Source organism: Salmo salar, chromosome ssa26 (genome assembly GCF_905237065.1).
Source record: "Salmo salar chromosome ssa26, Ssal_v3.1, whole genome shotgun sequence".
Classification (NCBI taxonomy): Eukaryota; Metazoa; Chordata; class Actinopteri; order Salmoniformes; family Salmonidae; genus Salmo; species Salmo salar.
In genome coordinates this window covers 21,953,106-21,981,046 of record NC_059467.1, presented here as the reverse complement: position 1 = coordinate 21,981,046, position 27,941 = coordinate 21,953,106, and the positions used below count along the sequence as shown (strand labels likewise).

General features: G+C 40.3%; 2 long non-coding RNA genes across 2 annotated transcripts; one reads left to right on the top strand and one right to left on the bottom strand.

The window, feature by feature from the left end:
- Window positions 1-241: 241 nt before the first annotated feature.
- Window positions 242-16,785, top strand: LOC106587390 (uncharacterized). Its single transcript, XR_001324433.2, has 4 exons — window positions 242-694; window positions 2,474-4,732; window positions 6,089-6,430; window positions 15,241-16,785. It is a non-coding gene; the product is annotated as an uncharacterized lncRNA (long non-coding RNA).
- Window positions 4,544-8,570, bottom strand: LOC106587391 (uncharacterized). The gene is made up of 2 exons (XR_001324435.2): window positions 8,291-8,570; window positions 4,544-5,064 (listed from the first exon to the last, which is right to left on the bottom strand). It is a non-coding gene; the product is annotated as an uncharacterized lncRNA (long non-coding RNA).
- Window positions 16,786-27,941: the final 11,156 nt, after the last annotated feature.

Here is a 27,941-nt window from a genome sequence, read left to right as displayed (position 1 = left end):
GCGCAAAGCATGCTAAACTCACACGTGCATGCTCACTCTTGTACCTGACACACACCCGCGCGCGCACACACACACACGCACACGTCCCCCTCTATGTAGCCTGTCTGTGATTGGTCACTGGGCCGTTTGCTGCTGGAGTGACGTGACTGCAGGAGAGAACTGTCAGAGGAAGAAGCATTTAGAGAAAAAACTCTATGCTCTCAGCGTAGTGAGAGCAACGGAGGCACGGAGGCACGGAGGAGAGCTACAATGGATAAACTAACGGGCCACGGGAGGACCGCGCTTTGATTTATAATCCGTAGAGAGATACTATCTCTTATGCCATTCAGGAGAGAGAAGTGAAATAATGGTTAAGGGATCTCACAACCTCGGAAATAAACCACCAATTCGACATGGATCGTTCCAAAACAGAGGTTTGAGGTTTGAGCATCGACAGCGGCTTTTAGAAACCGGCTGCCTCCGCCTGCTTCGAACGGGGAATTTGGAATGAGAAGCATTTATCGTTTTCTGTACAGACACATGTCCTCTCTTCATAGGTAAATAATCTGATTTCATTTCCTCGGTAAAACCTATTCTATAGGCTAGCCATATGCTTCTCATCCTATACCGGAACCCTTACTGCTGACTTCCACGCGGATACGCAGCCCTCCATTGGATGGCAAAATAACCAGGACAAATTTCCTCGCATTGAAAAGTAAGGATTCCTTATTCAATAGACGTCGATATGAGTTTATTTTAGGCTAAATAACATACCGCTAGCTGCAGACACTCATCTTTGTTTATCATATCGCAGCCATCAATTCTGTGCATCAATTATATATATACAGTGTTAAGGAGTTTGAATTGATCTAGTCTACATAAAGTTGTCTAATTATGGGACGAATGAACCTGTGTTTGATCTGATCAACTGTAGCCTAGGCTTATATAGTCGAAAGAGCGGATAGATCTACATCGCCCTGTATAGCCTCTATGACATGTATAGGCCTATCTGTGAAATAAACGCAGTAATTTTGGTCGTGCATATACTGCTAGGGGTTTTATTTATATGGTATATTGGTTATATTATTTTCTACATTCATTTAGTAAGATAGTCGGTGTGATGAAATTGAGCAGTTTCAAATGTAGCCTATAGCCTGGTAACCTAACTGCTTTGTAGGAATATCCTCATCCATACATTAGGATGTGTAATGTCACCCACACCTTTTCACATACAAATAAATGTACATAGAATATGCAATTATTTGGGCTATTCTCTAAAATAGCAATAAAGTTGTATACATTTCTGTCAATCTTTTCATTGTTGCATTATATTAATAACAAACAACATTGCGTTGTGTTAAATTATTGATGTGTTAAATCGAAATTATTTGGAAATTGCTTACAAGCTCACTATTATTCGTGACTTTTTCAATTAAAAGCTATGACGTCAGACGCACTGATAAAGAGAAACGTGGGTTCATCACGAGGTTAGTCTGTCTTAAAACATGTGCAGAAGGCTCATTATAGATAGACTAGCCACAATACTAAACCCGGTAAAAGAATGATGGTCTAAAGGCCTACACGCTTTCTTCTTGATGACATGATTTAGCTTGTTTTTTTTACACTCTCTTGTGAGAAATGAATGAATTAGTGAGTGAATAGCCTACTTGTGTGTTATTGTGGGTGTCCTCTATGATCTTTTGAAATAGATACATTTTTCCAGGAGGGGTAAGAAACTACATGATATCCAGATATAAATAGCCTATAGACTAAGGATTCCAATAATAATATGACAGTAATAATAATAATAATTTCATTATAATGATCGCATAGTGCCATGCAGTCCTTACCATAATAGACAGGCAATTTTTCTGGAAAAGTCACTAAGCCTATAATACACTGCCTGCAAATATGATGTCAATCGATGCAGTTAAATCGCCTGTGATATGTTTTTACATGAATTGATCCTCATTATTGTCATAAGATATGTAGTGGGAGTGGAATGTTAAGTGGTGAAGATGGTGATGGTGTATGGGAGCAGAGCTATAGGCCTATAAATAGAACATTTCAATGTTAGCCAAGTCCTCGCTGGTTGAGAGTCTATTGATCGATTTACTCTAAAGTGACTTGTGATTTAATATGACGATGATTTAAGTTATGCAGAATTTAAGGATCTTTCACAAAAGGCGGGAAGCTGGTTGCACGTCCAGGCCAGGCTTGTAGGCCTATATGCTAGCGATGTCATCATGCATGGGTCTATATCAGTGAGAATAGTTAGAGATGGAGACAGATTAAAACCTTTCACAGAGTCTTATTCATCGACCCCATGGCCTGCACATCAACTAATAATAGGAGATATTTCTATTGATGTAGGCCTATTTATTATTATTATCTTTTTTTGGGAAGGGGGCAGATTTATGGATACCAATTGGTGGTAGCAATATCATTATTAGGCTAATTATTGCATTAACAAAATGTTTATTTTTCATGTTAGGTGGAACCCATACGATACTCTGGCAGTATGTACGAGGAGGAGTCGGTTGCTATCTTTGGTTATCTAGCTGTATGAGTGTTACTCGGCCGTCATAAAGCTAGCTAACCGAATGTAGGAATGTCCTCCAAACCTGCGACTCGGACAGGAATAAATGGTGTCTGGGAGTAAAGACACAAAATAACATAATTGATATGCAATTACAGGCCAATACCTCATTGCCTTTCCGGTAAGTTATAACAATTTTCCCTAATCACTTATTATAAACATCTGTTGAAACACTTCTGAATTCCTCAAAACCTGATACAACCCGAAATTATTTTAATGCTTTTTCTTATTTCATTTAGAGAATATATTCTCAAAATATAAGTAGGATAATCTTTATAGCATGCCTTTAAATGAAAAGTCAACATTTTCAACAATGGATTAAAAATCATGTTGTGAATTGAAGTGTATATTTGTCCCACTTTTGTTTAGTATGCTTGGAGCAAGAATACTCTTTATATATTTATTTATATAAACACATTTACATTATCACGCAAGGCATCTAGAGTGATTTTGCCGAAAACATCTTCTAAAACGAAAAATACTTCATAAAAAGCCTTTATTCTGGTCAGAGGAATAAATAACTTTATCCAGTCATATGAGTGAACTGTAACAATTGATGTTCACGCATGAATATGAATAAAGCTTTGTCGCATCAAAGTATCCGCAGTTGAGCCTGTATTCCTTATAGTTCTCACTGCATAAATCAGGTTTACGCACACGCAAACACATATTGAATTAAGGTTTAATCAAATGGATTAAGATTTGTAGCTCATATTGATATCATTCTTGTCTCAGGTGGAAACGTTTTGATTTTCCAGAAAATGTCCGATATTAGCATTTATGACGTATTTAGGCATACTATAGGCCAACGTCTATGAAAAAGACTGTCCTGATTATGATGACCTATGTAGGCCTTACCTACACCTTGCACTGAAATTCTGAAAAGCGTAGGCTAATGATATATTTCAGTCGATATTAAGTCAAGCGATCCATGCCATTACATAAACGCATACTTTGAGTTGTGTTGTCTAGAAAGGAAGACCACTTAAGATATTCATGGTTTTTGTAGATTTTAAATGCATTATACCTCCCATGTGAGTCACATAATACATTTACGCATTGTGCGCACACCTAATCGGCCCAAATTATTCAAGTGTCTCAATTTGGACTTTCTGCCTCACGGTGCTATAGCTGTCCCTCAAAAGGTCACTTCTATAGCTTCTCTTGGAGAACCAAATCCGGGGATGCATTTTCATTCAACCAACAACTCCTCTCAGAGCCTGCAGTGGCGCTCAATGGCTGGAGCGCGCTCCTGGCTAATTGGTTTGATTCAGTAAAGGAGGCTATACGCTGGATTTGTGAAACGTCCGAGCGAGCTTTTCCCACGACTGGCCGGATCTCTCCATTCTAGTGTGTCACCAGACAATTTAGAATTTCCACTGGTCAACACAGTGACGTAGGGCCTACAAGTCGCTACTCTGATAATCTCGTCCTTAACCAAAAACGCATCTTCTTGACGTCTATTGTGAGCTTTACATTATCCAAGTTTAGCCCGATTTCTAAATTCCTCCTCAGGTCTTTTAATACTGAGAGTATGCTAGTTGTTGATGATGGAAATGAACAACTACTATTAACTCACTTGATTTGAACACTTTGTATTCTAATCAATCTCAATTTATGTTTAAAATATCCATCTATTATTATTTATTGTACCTTCACCTTTCTTCACTAACTGCATTCTGATTGTACCTCTACTACACTCAAAACAAAAGCCTTGTGTCCACCACCTCCAGCCTGCCTATCTGAATCTCCTCATCATTAACTGTAATGCAGGCTCTGGTCCATACAAGTCCCAACAAAGAAGAATGGAGACATTATCTAATTCAACCACACCTATCTCACCACTCTGTTCTTCTCTAGGTCTAATCCATATAAACGTGTCCTTTGCCTGTTGTAGAAAAACCCTTGGCATGACTATTCTATAACCTGACAATGATCAAATAAATTGATGCTGAATGTTAGTGATGAGAATTCAAGCGTATTGTTTTAATGGATACGTTTAGCTTTTTTGTTGTTGCACTATTGTGTTGTATTGTATTTGGAAATGTCTTTGTTATTGTCAAAGGTTGATCCAGTGCCCTTGTCACTGCAGTGGCTGCCTGAGATACACCCACAAACTCTGCAGTATGAACAACACAAACTGTCTACTAAATGGTAAGTAAGGTATACAGTACATGTGCATATTATATGGTAGAGTAACACCTAATGGCAGATATAGAGAGGCATGATGAGAGGAGAGAATATGAGAGAGAGGTTGAAAACAGAACATGAACATGAACCAATGGGGGTGTGAATGACAGGTGCTCGGATGCAGCTCTGTGCCTCTTGGCTTCAGGTTTCTCTATGCCTCCATGGGAGCCTTGGTGGAGATGAAGATGTGTAAAAGCTCCAGTATGTTCCTGGTTTGTGCTGGTGGCAGTGTGACCCAGATCTGAGCCTGCTCCCTGTAGTCGTCAGGTTCTGACGCTGCTGCCTTCAGCTTTGTACTACAGAAAGAAGGAAAGAGCAGAGGAGTAAAGGAGAAAAAACGCTGAAACTTCAGCATCTGCATGAGCCACTTCTTTCCTCTGAATCCATTCTGTTTACAAAGAGGCTGTCTGTCTATTTCATCTCATCTGGGTTTTGTTTTCCGACCCGCCACCCACCCACCACCCACGTTCCTCACTGATCTTCAAAAATGCATTCTCCCTGAAGATGGAGGAACTACAGTCTCCATCTCCCACTCCCTCTCTCATTCTCTGCTTTTATAGGCTAATCATAGAATAACCTCCTTTATGGACGCTAAATTCATTTGACCTGACACAGTAGCAAGGAGATTGCTATTCTGAGTACATCTTACAGCCTGAAACTATATTTCCTCCTTTTATTCATGAAGGCATAGATTGGAACGCTAAAATAGAAATTAGTATTACGAGTGTCTTTTACATCAATTTAATCATGAATCTTTTTGTGAGATAAATAACTATTGATGAACAAGTACACTCTTTACACCAGACCATCTGCTAAACGGGACAACGCACCACAACACAAAGCATTTTGTGCTGGAAAGATGTAGGGTGGCTGGCGGGTAATGTTTTTTCTCCCTGGCATCTAACCACTCTCTGACGAGCTGGCAACCCCTTTAATTAATTAACCATGTTGAGAGCGGCTCGTTCTCTATTGTCTCTAATACACGGACCCCCTCCCACGGTCAGAAACGACAGCAGGCTCACATACACACTAAAGCAACATTGCAGCCACTATGGGTAGCACAAAGCCAGTGCAATATATGCCATACAGCCTACTGTACACCATTGCTTGTGTCAAATAACCAGACTGTTTTAATTCTTCACTCTATTAAGATTACCATAAAAAGCTTCACCCAGAGTCTAGTACCTTGTAGTGGTGTGACTGTCGGATACAAAGGAATTACAGTTATTCTGTCCTTTTATTTCCCTAAAGACAGATTATGTGGTAGTTGCCATGGCAGTGATAAAAGGGGGTCTGTTTTGTGCTTTATTTCCTCCACAGTGACTGCCAGCCATTCACACCAGGTCTGGATTGAGCAAGGGGAAAGTGGCACAGTCGTCACAAAAAAACTGAAAGCAGGAGGGGAAGAAAAAGGCCAACCCCCTTGTCCCTCTTCCCTTAAATCTCCATCACCGGAAGCCTTTGGTGCCATCTGTGCCCCCGGAGAAAAGGACGGGCGAGATGCCTCCACCCTGTGCCAACGGGGACAAAGGAGCTGCCAGTTAGAGCGGCCCCCCTCGCAGGCAGCCAGAGGACTCTGTGTGACTGACTGGGGCTGAGCTACGGAAGCCATCTTGATGGAGAGTCTTGCTGCTGCTCCTAAAATGGCTGTGTTGGCATGAGGTAGGGCTGGCTGCACCATTGGTTCTATCAGGCTTTTATCCATCACTCCCCTCATCAGTAGGCTAGCCTCTGTCAGCCCTCTCATCTTACCCTCTCCAGTCTGAACGGGCTAACGAGTGTGGCAGGGCTTAGGAGATATTAGATAAATGAACGCTTGTAGGCTAGAGAAAAAGCAGCCCCATCCATTACTGTTTAGATGTTAACGAGGCATTGCATTAACGAACTGACAATAGCCTTGTATGATTTTTTGATTGTAATGTGCATTCAGCACACATTGCAACAGACAATCAGTTTTTTATTTTTTTACAATACACCACATTAAATACTAGCATTTCTATATGAATAAATATTTATCTCTTAACTAATCCTAATTTTGAACATGTATTTTTCTCTCACACACACACACACACACACACACACACACACACACACACACACACACACACACACACACAATCCTTGCACTCTCAGGTTGCATAAATCTGGTCATGTGAGATGATGATGATGTCCTTGTGGCCTTCGGCCACAGAGCAGAGCTAGCGTGGCCTTTGGCCACAGAGCAGAGCTAGCTCACTCTTTAGTCATTACACCTTCAATCTGTCTCAAACCTACAATCAACCCTCACATCTCAAACCGCTGTTTGTCTCATACATACATCTTGCATATGTGTCTCACATCTAAACCCACTGTTTTCTTAGCCTACAACTTCTGTCTCACTCATGATACGTCTATCGTGTATGCATTCATGCCTCACTATAATGTGTCTCCTACCTACGTACATCTTCTATGTTTCACGACTATTGTATATAATATGCACATTCATATGCACCCTACCATATGTCTTGGAGCTACATTTATTCCTGTATATACTGTAATTTCAAAGATGTGGATATTGCTTACGTTGCACATGGAATTACAAAATACAAAGCCTTTTAATTTTCCATCATTGTACTTCATTGTTTACTTCCACTCTTGGTCACTTTGGGTATTTGATATTAGGCTATAAACTATTCAAAAATGACAAATGTGAACAGGAGGTGACTCATTTAGCCCAAATTAGTTTCAGTTATTTCAGATGTTGTCTTTATGTATAACAGAGATTAACTACAATTTATATATCCTTATTACCAGCACTTTCTTTTATTTACATCTGTCATGAAAAAGGTGCATATTCACAAAATAAGACAACAGCAACTATGATTGTATCTGTGTGTTTATCATAGAGAGGGAAACACGATTGACAGTACTGTAGGCTAGGCCTACCAGTCATGTTGGATGGTGTACTGTACGACATGTTCTGTTTATATTATCATCTGGGTTATGGTGAAGACTATAATTGGAGTATGATTTTTCATAGCTTTAAATTATCAGTCAATATAACATGGCAAATGTATTTCTATAGAATATATTTCTATACACTATAGATGTTTCTATAATAGTTTGAGAAGACATAGGTATTGAAGTTTACCTTATAGGCACCTCACCTTGAACTAAAAATATGTCTGTTGGTCAGAGTACAGGATGAAATGATTCTAATGATCAGAGCAGGTCATTGCTTTCATTGCACATACTGCTGTTGCTATGCAACTTAGAAATTACACGTTGAGACAATTAGCTGGACAATTATGTTAACAAGCTAGGAATATGAATATGGCATGATAAATGAAAAAAGGGTAGGCTACCTAATGTAGGTTATGTGGTTGATATAACGTTAGTATAAAACGGAATTTCATAAAGTCTAATATTACAGAGACTGCATGGCAATATCAAATGTATTTAATCTCACAATGTACTGAAAATATTTTATATCAAAAATAAATAATCATATTCTTCTGAACAATAAATTATTTGCATACTCACTGAAGGTAGGACCTTGTCTGCCTATTTAGAAACCGATGTCCAACACAAACCGGATGCAAATCACGACCTTGAGATAGGATCATTTGTTGCAATAGAAAACCCACAAATAAACGCTAATATTTATAAAAAGGCTTTACATACGGCCTACTTCATCCATCACTATTAAAGACCACATATTTATAAGGAAGAAAACACCCAAATATAGCCTGTTACTGAATCATTGGCTTTACAGAGATAACAAATAAAGGAAACAATGATGCAACTGCAGCCGTTAATGAAGAGCACCAGACAAGCTCTGCATATTAACATAATTGCATAGAAACGAGGAGAGAATGCAGAGCCCTCTTTAAAGGCACAGCAGCACATTAGAGGTGCGCGCTGCAGCCTTGTATGCACGTGGGGTTTAGCTGCACGAGACATGCGACAGCAAAGTGGAAAATGTGGGATTAATTTTTGCCAAATGTAAAAATATCCAGTTTAACCGAATATCCCCTAAATCCTGAAGTCCCTTTACTGTAAGTAATGAAATGTAAAAGCCAGTGTAGATCATCCCTTACAGTGGGGTATCTTTTTATGAAGCCTTTATGGCAGCCAAACAAAACCACACCAGATACAAAGAGAGAGTGACTTATAATACATATAGACTAATGCCTCATATATGTTAAATATAATGTCATTTGTTAAATTATGATTTAATTTAATTACAAAAAATAGGCCTATAGACACATTCCACCTGACATCATATGTTATATTATGTTTGTATTTGATTTTGATTAAGGTATAATACCCCACAAAATCTTGTAGGGAAATAGCATTCATTTGGAGAAACATTTATTTGTATTCCAAAAAATGTATGCTTAATTGTTTGCACAAACAAAAATAAAATCACAATGCTTGTTGAGTGATTAAACATCTTACATGCATTGGATGAAAGATCTACAGTAGCCTAGCCTACCCATATTCGCATGTATTCATCATCATGTACAGTACATGGGATGATAAATGAATAACCACTATGTATTTTAGTACAATCAAAGATTACTGTAGCTTTAACATAACAAAGAAAGAATGTGCCTTTAATATGATGAAGGAAATCCACTATGCATTTAATACAACAAAGGGTAACTGTGCCTTTAATGCCCAAGCAAGCTTTAATTAGACTAGCAGTCTCTCCATAGGGGGGAGGGGCCTCCTCATACCTGATTTGCATATTCTCAAGGCCTCCATCGCAGATGTGTCACTGCGTGGAATACAGGGATGGGCAGACATAAAATAGCTTACTGGATGAAGCAAAGGACTAGCTTTACACACAATGTGTAAATTAAACCTACGATCAATTGTAGGGAATCTCATAATTAATAGCATTTGATGTAAATATGATGATAAGTGTGTGTGTGTGTGTGTGTGTGTGTGTGTGTGTGTGTGTGTGTGTGTGTGTGTGTGTGTGTGTGTGTGCGCGCGTGCGTCCAAGGTAAATGCCTATGACATTGAATATGCTTTGTTAAGTCTATTCCTGTGTTCAAATGCTATCACATCTGCCTTGTATCAATTAATTAATCATTTCCACTATGTGGATTAGGTGCCATAGCAACTATTCTGCACAGAGCACGGATGTGAGTCATTTTGCATTCATGTGAGAGAAGTTCTTACAGTGATCCTTTTCCACCATATATCTGTCATAAAATTCTCGTTTACTGTATATTGTACTTTCAACACATGAACGCAGATAAAAAGACTGTTCCGTTTCAGACTGACTGTGGGACTAAAATAGACGTATTTTGATCCAGATGCTTCATGTCCCATTTACTCAGAGACAGTGGACTTGTACATGGATGATTCTTACTACTAATTGGGGGGTGATATAGAGAATGCTCTGTCTATAATCCTCCTGGTTGACAGGTTTAAAGGTTTTGAAATCTGTAAACATGACTGATCTCTTTGTTTTCGTTGGGTGGATTGATTTCATATGGCCTAGTTCCCCGCTAATGAAGAAGACTATTGCTGTTACAGTAGTCTACATGCATATCTCCCCATTCTCTTTAACCCTGATTGTTAACGCTGGACACAGTTAATTATTTGGTGGTGATGTGGTGGGAGCCAGTGGTACAGTATGTAATCAGTGGTTTGTCAGTGAATGCAGTAGCATTGGAATCTAATTCAGCACCTAGGACAGCACCAGGTTTTTACTGTAATGACTGGTGATGTTGCATTCTGCATGCACATGTGCCGAGTAGATGCACGTTTTAATTAGACATTGGCTGTGTGAACCAAAACACGTTGATTTGAACAACAAGCTCTCACAGTCTCACGTCAGAATTAGACGTTCATCCATGTTTCTCAAACGTCAAATTTTGAAGTGTTTAAGGTTAAGTTTAGGCATTAACTTCAAAATCTTAAGGTTAGGCATTAACTCAGAATGGTTAAGGTAAGGTTTAAGGTTTGGGATCGGTTTAAAACAAAAATCTTAAAAAACAACTTTCTATCGCTGGATTAGAACATGCAACTTTAAGCCCATCCGCCATCCCAGTCCACAACGCCCTAGCCATCCCAAACCTACTTGCCGGTAAAAGCACTCAATGTTGCCCCTGGTGGCCGGTTTCCACATCATCTCCCGATGTCCTCAGACATGGATGGATGTCTAATATTGACTTGTGTCACAGGTGAACTGGCTGAATTTAAATGTGTTCTATAAGAGCATGGGACAATGCTATCTTTCCGCAATGTGACTAATGCCACATTGTAGGGTGCCCATAAACACGGAAGTCTGAAATGCACACGTGAAACACACACACACACACACACACACATACACACACACACACACACACACACACACACACACACACACACACACACACACACACACACACACACATACAAAACAACCATACAGATTCCTGTTAAGTGTTACTTTTAGCCCCTGGCACAAGGGAGAGCAGAGAGAAACAGTGAGCTGTGATCTTTAAGCCTGGGCTGCAGGGCTGCAGGTCGGTGTAGTGCACTGTGTACTGCAGCTGTCTGTCTGTAGCTAGTCTGCCTGTTGGTAAACAGTAGATGGAGTCCACATTATCATTCTGCTCCTGGCTCCCCTCCACAATGACTGCTTTGTGAGGGGAGCTCTTGACGGAGGTCCACCACCCCTCTTTCCCACCATTGTGTGGGTGGGTGCTGCAGGAGACACAGGGGGTAATGGGGTGGGAAAGACGCTCCAGACCAGACACTGCCAGATGCCTGCATTAGCGCCAAAACCATGAGAGTGCCCCATGGAAAAGCAGCCCCTCTCCCCCCGTTTTTCTATGTATTTATGTCTGTGTGTGTTAGTGAATGTGTGTGTGTGTGTGTGTGTGTGTGTGTGTGTGTGTGTGTGTGTGTGTGTGTGTGTGTGTGTGTGTGTGTGTGTGTGTGTGCGTGTGTTTGCACAAATTATCAAATTAGTTTAATGCCCTAAATTAGCTATTTTTGAAATTATGCTGCACTGTTAAAATAATAACTTAAAGGATAGTCAGATGCATGTGTTAAAAACATAATTCATAGTTACAATGTTGGAAAACCTAAACATATCTTAACTCACTGAGTACGCTGGGGGTTACTGCCCCCCTGCTTCAACTACCTTGTGTCTATAACAGCCAGCATATTAATGGTTGTTTATGGGAGAACAATTCTCAATAATTCCCAGACATAATATCTTTACAGAATCTTAGGATTTAAAAAAGCATAATTTGTTAGATTTTCCAATAAGTATGGATTAACAAATTGGCACTGAGTATGTCGTGTTACATTTGAGCTGGGTGGCAGACTGTGTGCTTGATTCCCCTTCTACCACAGACAGGCTATTCATTAAACGGCAATCACAATATATTACCCTGTAAAAGGAGGCAGCCAGAGGTAAAATGAGAGAGAAAGGAGGGAGAGAAGTTGTTGTTTTTTACCAAGGGGCAGACAACAATATTTCACAGCAAAGCATACAGACAATGAAGATAGTAGGTGATAATGTATGCAGGAACTAAGGAATGAGAGGTAAACAAAAGTAATGACAGAGAATGTGAGAGGGATAGCACAGAAGAGCTCACTTAAATATCACGTTTGAAACAGTGGTAATGAGAGAGAAATTATGTTTGAGCGTTAACAGGCTTATCCATTCAGAATGTAACGTGGTGGGGAGGATGTGTGTGTGTGTGTGTGTGTGTGTGTGTGTGTGTGCGTGCATGTGTGTATTTATGCACTTATTAACACTTCTGTGTGTTTATATGTGTGTGTGGACAGTCAGTGTGTGTGTTGGGGGAGGGACTGTACTGTCTGCCTCTGTGTGTCTGTCTGTGTTTCCATGTGGCAGAGGCTGCAGCTGGCATATTAATAGACAGGGTGAACAGGGGTCTGGGAGCTGTCTGGAACCACCTTGTATTATCCCACTAAGGAGCTCAATCTGAATCAAATGCAAGATACCGATCATACTTGGGTTATGACTATAAAATGAGTTCTTTCTTTCCAGAGTGTTACCGTAGCTCTATTCTCCCATTTCTCATGAGGTCAAGTGGGCTGTTAGAGAATGAGCTAACAATAAGAATAGAATGATGGCTGTGAAAGCTTCTGTTTCACCTCCACTGAACTGTGGTTCCCACATCCCACATCCCACATTGTACTGTGAATGACTGTCGCTGAAGCCTTGTGGATTTTATCAAGATCCCCCTGCTAAACACAACCAATGTATCAAGCCAGTTTTTTCACCATGATCCAGGCAGAATTAACAACTGACTGGTGGGTTCAGACAAACACAATTCAATTGCGAAGTCATCTTCCATCACATTCAATGTTATAACCTGTCCATAAAAGGGACTGAATCACACACCCTACTCTGAGCTTTGTCTAAGGATTGTATGTTTTACGCTCCCTCTCCTCTCCCCCTGTGAGAATACCTCAGCTGCGATCTCGTCTTAATCTGGGGATAAATGCGATTATCCCACCAAGGGTTGTTCTCAGCTTTGTAACGGCAACAGGGGACCTTTCACATCTCTTTTCTTCCCACGGTCCAGTGGCCATAAACAGCCTGGACCCCAGACATGGGCCTGCCTCAGCTTACAGGCATTAGTATGGAGACAGCGGCCATAACAGCCCTAGCTAAAGGCTATGGTGTATTCACCAAATGCGGGCAACCAATTGGTCAACCAAACAAGTTTTAATGACCACTTCAACATAAATGTTAGACAGGCATGTTGTATCCATTTATTGTGGGATCATTTAGAAAAAGGTTAAGGAAATGTATCACTAGATAGTCTGCACCTCCATTGTACTGCTTGTATCTCTCTATCTGCCCATCACTCACACGGCCTGTGAACATTTCAGGCTGTCTGTCAAGTTCAAGTTCACAGCGGTGGGAATGTCTAGACTCTGATTCACATTCAGTACTTCTTCATCTACTTTTGTCAACTCCCCCTCCCATCCTCTCTCCTCATGGTCATGTCCAAGGCAGACTGGGGGAGCCCAGTGTTCTGTGGTGTTTCCGTGGCGTTGCTATGACAGAGGGGCTGCGGCGTTGTTATGGTAGCAGGCCTGGCGGGCCCAGCTATGTGCTGGTGAAAGGGACAGCCTGTCAGAAAGTGTGTGAGAAGTCCCTTAGGTCCCCCTTACAGCTGGGCAAAGGCACCCTGTCCCTCCACTCTGGTCCCCTCTTGTCCCCCTCCCGCCCCCCTCCTGTCCCCCTCCCGCCCCCCTCCTGTCCTCTAGCACACAGCTCAGAGCCTGGGAACATGGGAACACAGCAACACAGAGAACATTTTATATTCATCAGACTCCCCTCTCCCCCTCCCTCCATCACTCACTCCTTACCTCCCTGTCTCCTTCACTCTCCCTCCATCTTTCTCCCACCCTGTCTCTCCTATGCATCCCTCCCTCCCTCTCTGGGACAGTAGAAGCAGGACCCTCTCATCTGTCTGCCTCTTCTTACCCTACTAGCCGGGAGCTCATCCAGTCAGGTTGGGGCTTTCAAATCCAAATCGACTGGAATGGCGCTAAAGACTTTGAGTGAGAACACTGGGGGCTATGTGTATTTGTACATTTTAAATGAACCTGAGGTGTGTGTGTGTGTGTGTGTGTGTGTGTGTGTGTGTGTGTTTTGTTGAGGTCTCATTCAGGACTGAAGACGAGTATTGAGTATAAAAGGCTGATGATTTGCATAAGCTGCATGCTGTCTGAGGGTTTGGCGGGGGGGGGAGCCGCAGAGAAAAAAATATATGAGAGAACATAAAAAAGAAAGAGGGAGAGATCCCGCATTGTGGAGGCAGAGAAAAAAAGAGGGGGCTTGAATAAGGGAGAGGGTGAAAATGGACAGAGAAAGGGTCTGGCCAAGTCCCCCAGTGGGATTAAATTGTCCAGAAACCTCTCTATATATAATTTGGTGAAATTGGTAATGGTGCGGGTAGACTGCCCCTGTGTATATTCAAAACTTGATGAGAGGCTGCTAGATTTGTCTTAGTTGTTAAGCTGATGACAGTTAAGGATGAAGCAATAAACACAGTTATCCGAGAACCTTAATATCCCACATGAATTCACAATGAGTCTTTGTATTGGTAAAATCTGTCCCTTTTCTGTTTCTATCCACTCTGAAATTGCTTTGCACATACTGTAACACAATTGTCCTTATTATTCATAACATTTCTATTGGCGTACTCCAAGTACCGAAACTGGTGTTAATGTGTTTTGAATGTAGAAATAGATGGAAGACTGTATTTCTTTTTTAACCAATCAGTCACTGACTGACACATTCTCTGCTTCCAAACTAGATTCCATCAAGCGTCAAGCCCAAGATCATTGTCATCCCTCCATCTTACTGTGACCTAAAACAATACTCAGATACTGCTCACTGTTTAGTTAGCCAATTAGCTTGTCCTGTGTTCCTGTGTTAAGCAATGTGACGTGGGTGACTTACATGTTGTTTCTGATCTCTGTGTCTCCAGGTCCTGCAGATGTTGACAACCTCCAGGGGAAGCCTCTTCAATCAGCCCTGAGCCCTGGGACCTGAGCCCTGGGACCTGAGCCCTGAGCCCTGGGCCCTGAGCCCTGGGCCCTGAGCCCTGGGACCTGAGCCCTGAGCCCTGGGACCTGAGCCCTGAGCCCTGGGCCCTGAGCCCTGGGACCTGAGCCCTGAGCCCTGGGACCTGAGCCCTGAGCCCTGGGACCTGAGCCCTGGGCCCTGGGCCCTGGGACCTGAGCCCTGAGCCCTGGGCCCTGAGCCCTGGGCCCTGAGCCCTGGGACCTGAGCCCTGAGCCCTGGGACCTGAGCCCTGAGCCCTGGGACCTGAGCCCTGGGCCCTGAGCCCTGAGCCCTGGGCCCTGAGCCCTGGGACCTGAGCCCTGAGCCCTGGGACCTGAGCCCTGGGACCTGGGCCCTTCCTCATTGGCATCCTCTCCAGTCAAACACTGAGAAATGAGGGCACTGAAGAATCCCCCCTAAAGTTAACAGACAATGTTTGGAGATATTTACTGTAAGGACAATGATTGGAGATATTTACTGTAAGGACAATGTTTGGAGATATTTACTGTAAGGACAATGTTTGGAGATATTTACTGTAAGGACAATGTTTGGAGATATTTACTGTAAGGACAATGTTTGGAGATATTTACTGTAAGGACAATGTTTGGAGATATTTGAAGACATTGTTTGCAGAAGTTGCGCACAGATTATCTGCTGATATATTGCACTTGGGTAATCAATGTTCTCTTTTCCCCAGCTGAGAGTGTATAGTTTCAACATAACTTTTAACATTACAGCAGAATGTAAGACAATGTGTGTATGATGTGAAATCCAAAGGGATGTGATCAACATGTGTTCATAATTTCATTTAAGGACAGGTGTGGGTGCGTGTGCGTGTGTGTGTGTGTGTGTGTGTGTGTGTGTGTGTGTGTGGTTTGGTCCCTATTGTACTCTATAGAGATCTCTGGAGTGTACTGGGCTTCAGAGAAGCACTACAGTGCCCTAATGTGTGGGCTGTTTACAAGAGAAGCTCTCTGGATGTCTACCCTCTGTCATGTGCAATTAGTTACTTTATGAATAGAACTGACTACTCTATGCAAATAAATGTGAATGACTCACCCTCTGGCTGTATTGCAAATGTTGTTTAATGTTTGACTGTCACAGTGAAAAGAAAGACATTGTTTGGTGAAGATTCCATCCATTTACTGTATATCCATCAAATGCTGCATTTTTCCTATTACAAATATTATCTGCATGTGTTCATAGTGATCAGGGAATGTTCAACATGAAATGTGTTGGATACAGTATTGAAGCAGTCAGATTAATAGCCGTCTCATTGCCTGATTACTACTATTATCCTTATTCAGAGAGATAGACAGTTTTGAACATACCTGCAATAAAGAAAGGGACACATACTTGTACACAAACGTGTTACAAAACATGTTTTTGTAATTGAGTTCTGACTTGTCATGACTTCTGTGCTGTTTGAATTGAATGTGTATGCAGAATAAATAATACAACAGATGTCTAAAAGATTCCATTGTTTTTTTTATTGGAAATACAGAAATTATTGATATTGAAGTGTATATGTCTGCATTTAGACAGGCAGCCCAATTCTGCATTTTTTTAGACCAATCACATCGGATCTTTTCACATCAAATCTTTTTCAGAGATTATTTGATTGGCCAAAAGACTAATAAGTGAAAAACAGATCAGATTTGGGCTGCCTGTCTAAACGCAGCCTAGAGACACAGACTCTGAGAACGACAGTATGTTGCTGTTAAAGACAGTATGTGTATCAGCACCTTGGAAAGCACACCACAATAGAAAGCTGTTGGTAGATCGGTCTGGATCTTCTATTTACCAGATGAGTGTGAATATTATGCCTTATTTTGAAATGTGAATACAGGCCTACAACCGTTTGGACATAAACAGACCATCCTCATGAAGTCTTCTGAAGTAGCCTAAAATAAATAAAAAGTAGCTTACCAAGGATTCTAAGCTCTCAGGTTTTTTGGTCTTTGATCGGTAACTGCTTTCATATACATTTTTTGCCTATGCCTTTTGAGTGACAGATGACACGAAATTGCTGAGAAACATTGAACATAATCTAAAATGATTCCGCAAAAACATAATAAGGCATACGCTGAGAGAAATGAAATCATGCTAATGGATTGGACGAAATCTAAAGTGCAAAGGCATAATAACATGCAAAGAAAATAGACGTGAATCAAAAAAGAGAGAAACAGTGAAAGTCTAGAAGTTGAGCGAGCCGGTTGAGACACAGTGGTGCAGAATACAGACATGCTCCTGCAGAAGTTTCTCTCCTTGAGCTAACTCCCTCTCGGTCAGACGGCGTTGTTGTTTTGAACATTTAATTGTTAATTGCTCTTTAAATTCTATAGAGTATCGCCAATCATTCGCCATTTGATTTCAGACTGGATAGCACAGACTCGTCGACTCAAAACAAGAAACTCGTCGTTCCCCTCAAAGATGCTTCATCGTGAATTGACCGCCGAAAAAAAGAATCTGAAAATCAAATACATTCTACCCAAATTAATAGGCTAGGCCTACATCTGAATTTAAGATGTTTTTAAATCACGAATCATTGCTTTCATAAAGCCTGCGATTAAGGTAAGTAGCGAATTATTTAATTTTGTGTTGTGCTTAACCTGTCTGTAAAGCAATGATATTGATCATGTGTCTGACAACTAATTTTCGGCTATGTCTTTTCTGCAATATTAGTCGCGTCCACGTTGGGAATAATTTGCATTGGTCACTGACATTTGGTCATAGATTAGCCCGAAACACACTCCAATCGTACGTTTAGTTGATGCCAAAATACCTCAAGTGATTTCTTATTCTAAATATATCCAATACGGTTATCAAAAGTTATATTTTATTTTCGACCGTTCCAACTGAAGTCGCTTTCGTTTGCCCATAGATCGGCTGGCTACTTCTTTGACTCTCTCACATATTGTTTTTATGACGAGCTTGATGTCATGGGCCACCTATCTCTGACACCTTTTTAATGAAACATCTAGCCTATACAAATGGAAGGTTTAAGAATATAATGTCGATACATCTTTATGAATCGTTTATTAGCATAGATTTCTAGAGTGCCTACAGTAGAACATCTCAAAATAATACGTACTTGTAACATTTTGCCTCCATGTATTAGCGCTTCAGATACCCTATACGTGAACACTATACTAGCTTTACATTCTAGTCAGTTGAGTTTACTTCCCTAAAGGAGGTTTAATTGCTGATGCAACAGCCTACAATAAAACGTTTATGGATTGCTTTGCATAAGGTAAAATTAGGGTGAGTGTTCAAATAAAATATTGTTTATTGCACATTCTTTTGTCGGTAAATGTGTATTAATTTACGCCAAAATGCAGACATTTTGCTATCCCAAATAGCCACAGCATTCAGAAAACACTCTGAATGTAATTTGGTGAAATTAAAACACAATGACAGAAATGATCATAAATGTGCACTTTATTGTGTTTTAGTATCAGGAGGGGATCAAGCAGTAAGCTGAGTGTGAGTCTATTGCTGACAATCCCATCTCCAAGTCCAGTGCCAAACAGGGCTGGATGGATGCGCCAGCCAGAGAGGGTTATGACAGCTTGACCCGGCAAAGACCAATAAAGTGACACGTGCTTATCAACATGTCCTGCTCACAACAAACCTGGGGTGTTTTAAAACATTGTAGTTCCCTAAACTTGGAATAGATAACAGGCAAGTAAGAAAACAAATAGCTATTTTAAAAGGTTTATAAATACAGTAGTTGATGATGTGTTTACATAGTTTATAGACAATTAACTAGTTTGTAGATAGTTTATAAAATGAAGATTGATATTCCTTATACTTCTCTATTTATTCCCATACAATTTATCCAGTGAATCTATAACTACCCATCTATTGTAATCAATTTAACCTTTCATAATATGTATTTTTATGTAAAGAGTTTTATCCTAAATTCTACATTTCATTCTATGATACCAGACAGTTCATGGGGAACGAATGGGCAATGTTAAGTTGAAATGCAGGTACTTAAAAAGTGTCTGTACTTCATATTCAGGAATGATGTCGAATATAGCTTTCATCAACTCAATATAACAATACAGTGTATAGAAAATATGACTTTGACGATGGGATGACGGGTTTCGATGCTTGGAATGTGATTCAGAGAGGGACCTGTTAGAATCCTAGATGTCAGTGCTATTAAGTGTCTCCCCAGGGCCCTCTAGAGCAGGCAGGGGTCAGAGGGCATGACCGCAGTTTAAGTGGCTTGTCCGTTTATTCCCCAATGGCCAATGGAATGAACTCCATTGACAGGAGCTGACATGAATTTATTTCACAGTGACACTGAAAGTGTGATCGTTTGCTTACAGACACTGAAATATGCTTATAATCATATCCCCTATTAGGTAATAAAGGATTACATATACGTTTTTTAATTACAGTATATTCAAAACCATACTCTGTAACCTTGACCTTGCAGTTTTTCAATGCACAATAGACTTAAAATTCCAATAATATACATAATTTTCCTTGCATTTTAAGGGTTTTTAACTATCAAAAGTAACAATGTATCCCTGACTAAAAGTACAATTCATTTCACAGGACTTTAGATATCCCATCTCCGACAGAATCCTCACTACTCTTGCTTGGGGTGAAACGTGTATGATAATGTAAATACATTCTGTATGTGTACAGTGTAAATTGAAGCCACTCCCATGATGCTCCCAGCCCAGCCTAAACTAGACTAGTTGTGTGAATGTGAAAAATACTTGGGAAACAGCCCAGGCTCCCAGATGAGCCGACTAGACTCTGTCTCAGCCACAGGAACTTGACTGCAGGTGTTCTGTCACATGGCACTCCAAGATCATTTGTATTCATTCATTTATTCTTCTCAGATTTTCTGCTTGTCATAAGGAGATAGATAGGGTCTATTGTAGCGGGAGGCATTGAGGGTCCTCATACTTACCATCACTGAGAAATGAATCTTCAGGCTTGCCGTAGGAGAACAAAACAACCTTTTAACAATATGTAAATAAATGAAATACTCGGCATCATAATTTCATCTATTTACATTGCTACACTCTAAGAGGCGTTCTTGGATGGAGGAACAATTAAACTGTCCTGGGGAGTAGGGAGGTGACTAAAGATGGCACCTATAGTCTAACAGCTCAAACTCTATCATCCCTAAAACGCTTTATGGGACTGTAAAATAGACACATTTTCTGTGGCTATCATTATGAGATGTGGAGGGAAAAACACCTAGCCAACTTCAGAATGGACTGTAAGCAGTCATTGTCAACAGAACACAGCATCTCACTGTATGCAGCCATAAACTCAATAGAACCAAGAGCCTCCTGTACAAGACTAGCACTCAGAAACGCCTGAGCCCCCGTGCACTGATATCAAAACACAATCGTGTACCTCTCTAACTGCAAGTGGAGAAAGAGGAGAGCAGAGAAAACGGCCAGTCTTTCATTGACATCATTATGGCCGTCTCCTGAATGGAGAGCAGGCAGAGCGCAATTAGCTATAGACCAGCTCCCCCTGCAACGGAGGGCCGTGGATTATTGCCCAATCATTTATATCTTCCAAGCCAGTGAGCATTAGGGCCTGTATTCTGTGTTAGCATAAGAATAGAAACAGGTCCTGTGAACTTCACCGACCTATTGACCCTGCTCCCCAGACATGAATAGCACCACTTTCAGGCTCCCCAGCCTCTCAAACAGGCTTGAACCATGCCTAAAGTCCTAATCATGGTAATTTAATATATCTTAAGCCCTTGGCTGCTTTAGTGGAGCTCCTCTATAGTTTGTTTTAGGCATTCACTCCTTCTCACCTCATCATTGCCGCTCCTTATTTGGCAAATTTAAGGGGCTGCTATGACACTACAAGTCCCTTTTCATCACCTAAATAAGCTGTGCTTCCATATAATTAGAAAGGTTTTCTCAACTATTCAGTCTTTTCAGATCAAGACAACAAAAAGAGGAAACCTCACTGAGGCGAGATACTGTAATCTGGCATGAAGAACCATGCCAGAGAATGACCCTGACTTGGATATAATTCTACACTATTTACATATGTTGCAAATTATGGCCCATCATAGCCACTGGCACACACACACTCATGCATATCTCTCTCTGAAAATACACACATACACATACACACACACCTCATTGAGTTGTGCACTGAGGATGCATGATAATACGATGTGGGAGGAAGAGGAAGAGGAGGAAGGGCAGGGTCATTTAACACTGGGGATAGGCCTAATAGACAGTAGATGAAGAGACATTTAAATGTCTTTCTCAATGATGATCCTCCTCGTTGTCAGTATTATTGGTTACTAAACCTGCTGAACAGTCCCAAACTGTACAAATGTAATTGTATAACTGAGACATTGTATAACTAGACTTTTACACATAGGATTATTTTATATCAGTGTTCATGTTAATGCGAATGAAAAGATGACAAAATGCCTGAAAATCTCAAAGCACAATGAACAACTGGGGAGTGATTTAGCGATGCACGTCTCTCTCTCCCTCCCTCTTCCGCTCTTGTGTGTGTGTGCGTGTGTGCGCGCGCGCGTGCTTGCGTGCGTGAGAGAGAGAGGGACATTTTTAACAATTTCATCCATATTTTTATTCACTCTTTGAAAACAGTATTACAATCCCATTCGGTAGGAACAATATATCTGTCTCAACATAAAAGCACAAACATCTTTACGACAAAGTAACGACACAAGCATCCTAAACACACATGCGCATTTCAGTGGAGAGGTGCAAAAGCGACCTCCTCAGGAGAGAGGATGCATTTCTACAGTCTGCAGCAGTTTGTAGTCCAATTAAACACAGGGGTTTGTGGTAGTGGACCGAGAACCTGAAGAAAGGCACGCATCTCGGCAATGACTTTTGATGCATATAGCTCTGTATACTATAAAGCTGAAAGGAGAGCGTTCTGTATGAAGAAGTACTGGCCCTATTTGAACTTTAGCAATGGCCTTTGGCAAAGTAGCAAATTATGCACGTGTAGCCTATACATTACTTTTAAAAGATAACCTTTTCATTTTCTACTAAATCATGTTCTCGAGAAATATCTCAAGAAATCATTTTTGATAGCGTATTATAGCCAATCATATATCAGTCATGAACATGACGTGCTTATGCGAAGCATAGCAAAAAAGTGCCACATATCAGAATGTCTTAAAACAATAAACTAAATCAGCCTAAATAGAGTTGGCAATGTGTTCATACTTCATTAGAAATTGAGTTAAACTGTAGCCACATCAAGTAGGTTAAAGTTATGACAGAGTACGTGTCGCTGAGATGGAATAGGTCAACATTAGATATGAAACATGATTTCATCCGGATATGACACTGTGTCCGCGTAAAGCAATGTGCCCAACATAAATTCATCTTGAAATAGCTTTATTAAAATACATGTTCTTTGTAATTTAATTGTATACATGCTCTCACTGCCGCTGCTACAGTGTTAACTACATAGTGTTAAACATAATTAAACATAATTACTCCTTCACCACTGCCAGCTATACTGTTAATGCACCCTGGGCAGGCGGGAAGGTGTGACGTTTGGCAAGTGTCCAGGTTTAAAAGCCTTCTCTTTGTCAAGAGGGATAGACACATGGCCATTATGCTGCCAACAAGCATTTTGATCAGTACAACAGCATAAAGTCATTTAAAAAATGTCATCCTATTTGCAAATAGCAGTCATTAACACTCCCACAAAGTATTTTATTCTGTTGTTTTATGACGCATGCTCGTCCTTTTAGTATTCCCTTCTTATTACTAGTATAGGCCACTGTTTCTGTTCTCAAGATGCTGAGAAAAATACAACTGTATTTTTATCAGCAATAACATCTCACTTGTCTAACTAGATCATTTGCTACATATTGTACTTGCATGATATATGTGTGATAAGCTATATTAAATAACATTCAATATCATTTTGAACAGAGAGAGAGAGCGAGAGAGAGACCTGCTATGCAGAGAAAATCGAGTTGGGCGCTGTCCAGGGTACAAGGTGCTGAACACAAGGTGCTGAACAATGTGACTACACGCATGTATGAGCATATCGTGGGGTGTCGTAGCTCAGTAATTACCACTGTTTTCTAACAACCATCATTTCTCCAACCATAGACCTAGTTACAGCGAAGGCAGAAACATATTTAACTCCTTAAAGCACGACGGTGGCCTGATTAGACTCAAGACATGAAACACGTTTCAACAAAAACTGAAAAGTTTAAAGAGCAAGGAGAGCGACCCATATATTGCACGCATGAAACAAAAACGAATTCGATCACTCCATTGATGATACATAGCTTGTAAGTGTTTTCTGAATGTGCCCTTCGTCGTGGTCGTAGTAACATGTGGTCGGCCTCAAACATGATGCCAAGTAGGCCTACTCTGACAAACGAGCGCAGAGTGGCACTAATTTACAGTGTAGACCTAGTGAAGAAGAGCAGTACTCGTGCTCTCTAATTTCATGATGTTTGAATGATGTTTGAATTCTTCGTGGGCATAACCCTGTTAACAATAGGTGTTATCGTGTTGTAAAATAAGTGCTCCTCATCAATGTAGCTCCTCGTGTAGTTAAATAGATGTTTTGAGTCAGAGTATGGGATAAATAACGTCCCACACCCGTCATTTATCCCCAAGTGCTCCAGTAGACCTACTGAAGGCTACATTCGATAAGATATCTAATGTATTTGGAACTTATTTGTTGGGCAATTAATAACCAGCACATTAATGCACACTGCCGTATTAGGTCTATAGCTTTATGCATGCATTAGAAAACCTTGGTATGCTCGATAATAAATAGCCTACAGATCAGGTGAAAATATATCCGCTTATAGAGAGGCCACGTATTGTAGGCTTAATGAATAGTGTTTAGAGAACAGAGCAAATCGGTAGGCTAAGCAGGGCATGTTGAGTGGGCTAACTCACAGAGCCCGTGGCGGACAGAGAAATACTCTCATCTCCAAATGAAATGAACTCAACTGTGTCAATATGATAAAACCCAACTGCTTCCAATACAATGCTATAAAGACCAACGACATCTGATAAAGAGCTTTAAAGTTTGAGCTATTATGGAAAATCATGATTTAAATGTCTAAATAGATTGCGTCCAAATGGTGTCTCTATTCTTGGCTCGTTTTGATTAGGCTCCCGTCCAGAGGGCTGCTTATTGTTTCAGCGTTGATACATTTCGATACGTTTCAGAGCTTCATAGTTTCAGCGTTTCTAGTTGTGACATCAGAAATCTCATAGTATAAACTCTATCTTATTTATCATTTTATGCATGTGTTATTGTATCAGTTGTAGTTGCATAACTTCTTAAAACACTAAAATAAAGTTACAGTGATGAAATAACGTTTAAATAAGTTTTCAAAAGAATGTGCTGACCATACTTCAGGGGTGTGGTTGCCAGCTACAGTAGTCTGTAGCCTACCTGATCTGGTCCATGGAAAAATTAAGACATTATTTTAACTATGTGATGCATTTGATATGCTACTACGATGCTTATAGCTTTTCAATTGTATAGTTTTAAGTCTTCTTGTACAAAGCCCTCGACAAACGAATTGACAATAAAACATTTCGATCAAGCACATTTCTTGCAAATTATGCTGCGGATAAAAGTGACTTCAACTGTTCATGTCAGCCCCTTTGAAACAAAAGGGATTGACATAGCATCATAGCAGGAAATATGATTTTATAGTTCAATCGTTATGCATTTCTCTATTATATCTCAGTTACAGATTTGATCTCATCAGAACGTCATTTATCATATTTTATAGGTCAATTTTTTATTTGAGATTAATCGGGATAGTCCCTCAAAAATATTTAAAATTCTATTTTAGAGGAGTGGAAATGGTTTTCAACTTTCCTCTTCAGAGTTGTATAATTATCGATTTTTAATCGTTTAATTGCCATCAGGCGAGTCTCGTAGGAGAGACAGGGGGGTTATAAACCACACTATCATAATATCATACTTACTGTAACCTTTGTTTCTCTATTTTTCAAATTTTTAAATGAAAGGATTTTTTTCTAGGCATATTTGCATGCCACTGTAGCCTAATAGGCAGTATTACAACTTATATGGTGTTTGTAAGCATTTATAAATGTGTGCTGATTGCCTTTGTATTAATAGTAGCCTATACATTTTAAAGGCTATATTGTACTTTTTGTAAATACTATTTGACTTCTCATTGTAATTTTTTATTGTAACCATCCTTTCAGATGTTTTCATCAAATAGCCTATTGAGATTATTTTCATAATGTGTTTGTATTAAATATATCTAGTTCAACTAAATCTCTAGTATTATTTCGATCTATTAAGTGACATATATCCATTTCTAGAAAACGTTTGGTCCTTATAAATGCAACATTTGATGTATTTTATTTATTTAATATTTTCTTCTCAAAGGGTCTTTTTTAAGACACTGAAATAAATCGAAATAAACGTAGCTTTAGCTATACCATTTTCTAAAACAACAGGGACTATGTTTTAGGCTATTTTATCACAATGACTGTCCTAAGTGGAATTACTGTACTACATCCCATAAGGGAAAAGGAGATGCAAAGAGTGCGGCATCTAGTGGCATCCTGTAATCAATGCTCATTCGTAAGTAGGCCCGGAAGCGGATGGGAATTCCGTGATTTCTCGATGAAAGCATAGAGTCCATGTATTTAGATGATCTAACACATGTGTATTATGTCCTCTGAACGCGAGGCTCTGCTCTAGAATGGACATACAGTGTATTAAACACATTCCTTAAGCCCCAAAAATTATTTAAAAAAGAACACAGAGGCCTATATTTAATCATGGCCACTCACTGTAGGGTTAGTTAACAGTGGGGTCCATTCATGGCGGTGGTGCAGTGTGTATATTTGTAGGGGGGAGGTTGAATATATAGAAAGTAGGAAGTCACACAGTAGAGTTATTGTCCTAGCTGTCTCCTAGTCAGAGAGAGAGAGAGAGTCTAAGCGCTCTCTTTCAGAGCCTGGTGCTCCGAGTGGCACAGTCTCAGAATGTTAATGGAGACAGAACAGACCATGGGGGAACGAGCCAAGACCAACACCACCATTACTGCCGGCCCTACTACAGACCTGGATCTGTGCACTGGTTCTGGTTCTATCCCCCTTTTGTTTATTGTGAAAAGCGGAAAAGAAAGAGGGAGTAATGTGCTAAGCTCTTCCGTTTGGGTCTCTCTGAGTGATTGATACAGTTCCTGTGTAGTGGGAAGGACTCAATAATGTTGCCCACTCACTGCCATCTTGGTGACTGGCCAGTTAAGCCTATGTGTGGGTTATGTCCAAGTGAAGTGATGCATTTTTTTATTCATCACATCTCAGTCAAACATATATAATTATATATGTCAACCACAACTCATAAAGACATTGCCATTTCTCTTGAGAAAAAAAATCTTCTGTATGTTACCTATTTATGTAACTTCTTTCACTCTATTGTAATGGCATTGTCATGTTGAAATCTCTGTTGATCCTGTGGAGCTCCAATGTGGTATCAATTTTCTTTAAACTCTTGACCTTTTTAAATGATTGCAACAATGTACAAACATATTCATTATAGCAGCTTGTAATGCCTCAGCATCAACTCATGCAAAGTGCCATTCCAAATCCATTTCATGTTTGTCGCTCAAAACAACTTAGAAATATTGAGATCATTTCCAAATGAACATGAATTCAATTATGTATGTACAATCTATATGTGCATGCACACTGTTAACTATATGGGCCATTAAACACGAGAGTACATTACAAACCTGATTTTTCCAGGCCTACCCCCCACATACAGGCCATGCCTGCAGAAAGTCAATGTAAGTGTAATGTAAGTGTAATACAGATGACTAGATAAGGTATTGTGTGTCATACAGAGAGCAGAGGCTGCATGGTATACCCAGTGGGTGAAGATCAGATGCCCCTATCGCCGCCAGGCTTCACTGTGCCAGTCTATGCCACGTTGGCACCATCTGCTGGTAACGCGGGCCTCTGTCTCAGCCTTGCACTGTAGAACTCAGCATGTCAACTGTACTGTAACTATACCTCTAGTATGGAGAACTCTCACAAATCCAGTCTATTCTAGGTCAAAAAGACTCCTTAACAGCTTCTACCCCCAAGCTATAAGACTGCTGAACAATTCATCAAACGGCCACCCCCACCCCCTTGTACAAATTACCTCGACTAACCTGTACCCCCACACATGGGGAGGTATATAGCCTCATTATTTTTTATTTTTTTACTTTAGTTTATTTAGTAAATAATTTATTTTCTCTATTTTCTTAAAACTGCATTGTGAGGAGTCTGTTTGAGAAACAGTCCTCAACTGGCAGCTTCATTAAATAGTACCCGCAAAACACCAGTCTCAACATCAACAGTGAAGAGGCGACTCCGGGATGCTGGCCTTCTAGACAGAGTTCCTCTGTCCAGTGTCTGTGTTCTTTTGCCCATCTAAATCTTTTATTTTTATTGGCCAGTCTGAGACATGGCTTTTTCTTTGCAAGTCTGCCTAGAAGGCCAGCATCCCGGAGTCGCCTCTTCACTGTTGACGTTGAGACTGGTGTTTTGCGGGTACTATTTAATGAAGCTGCCAGTTGAGGACTTGTGAGGCATCTGTTTCTCAAAC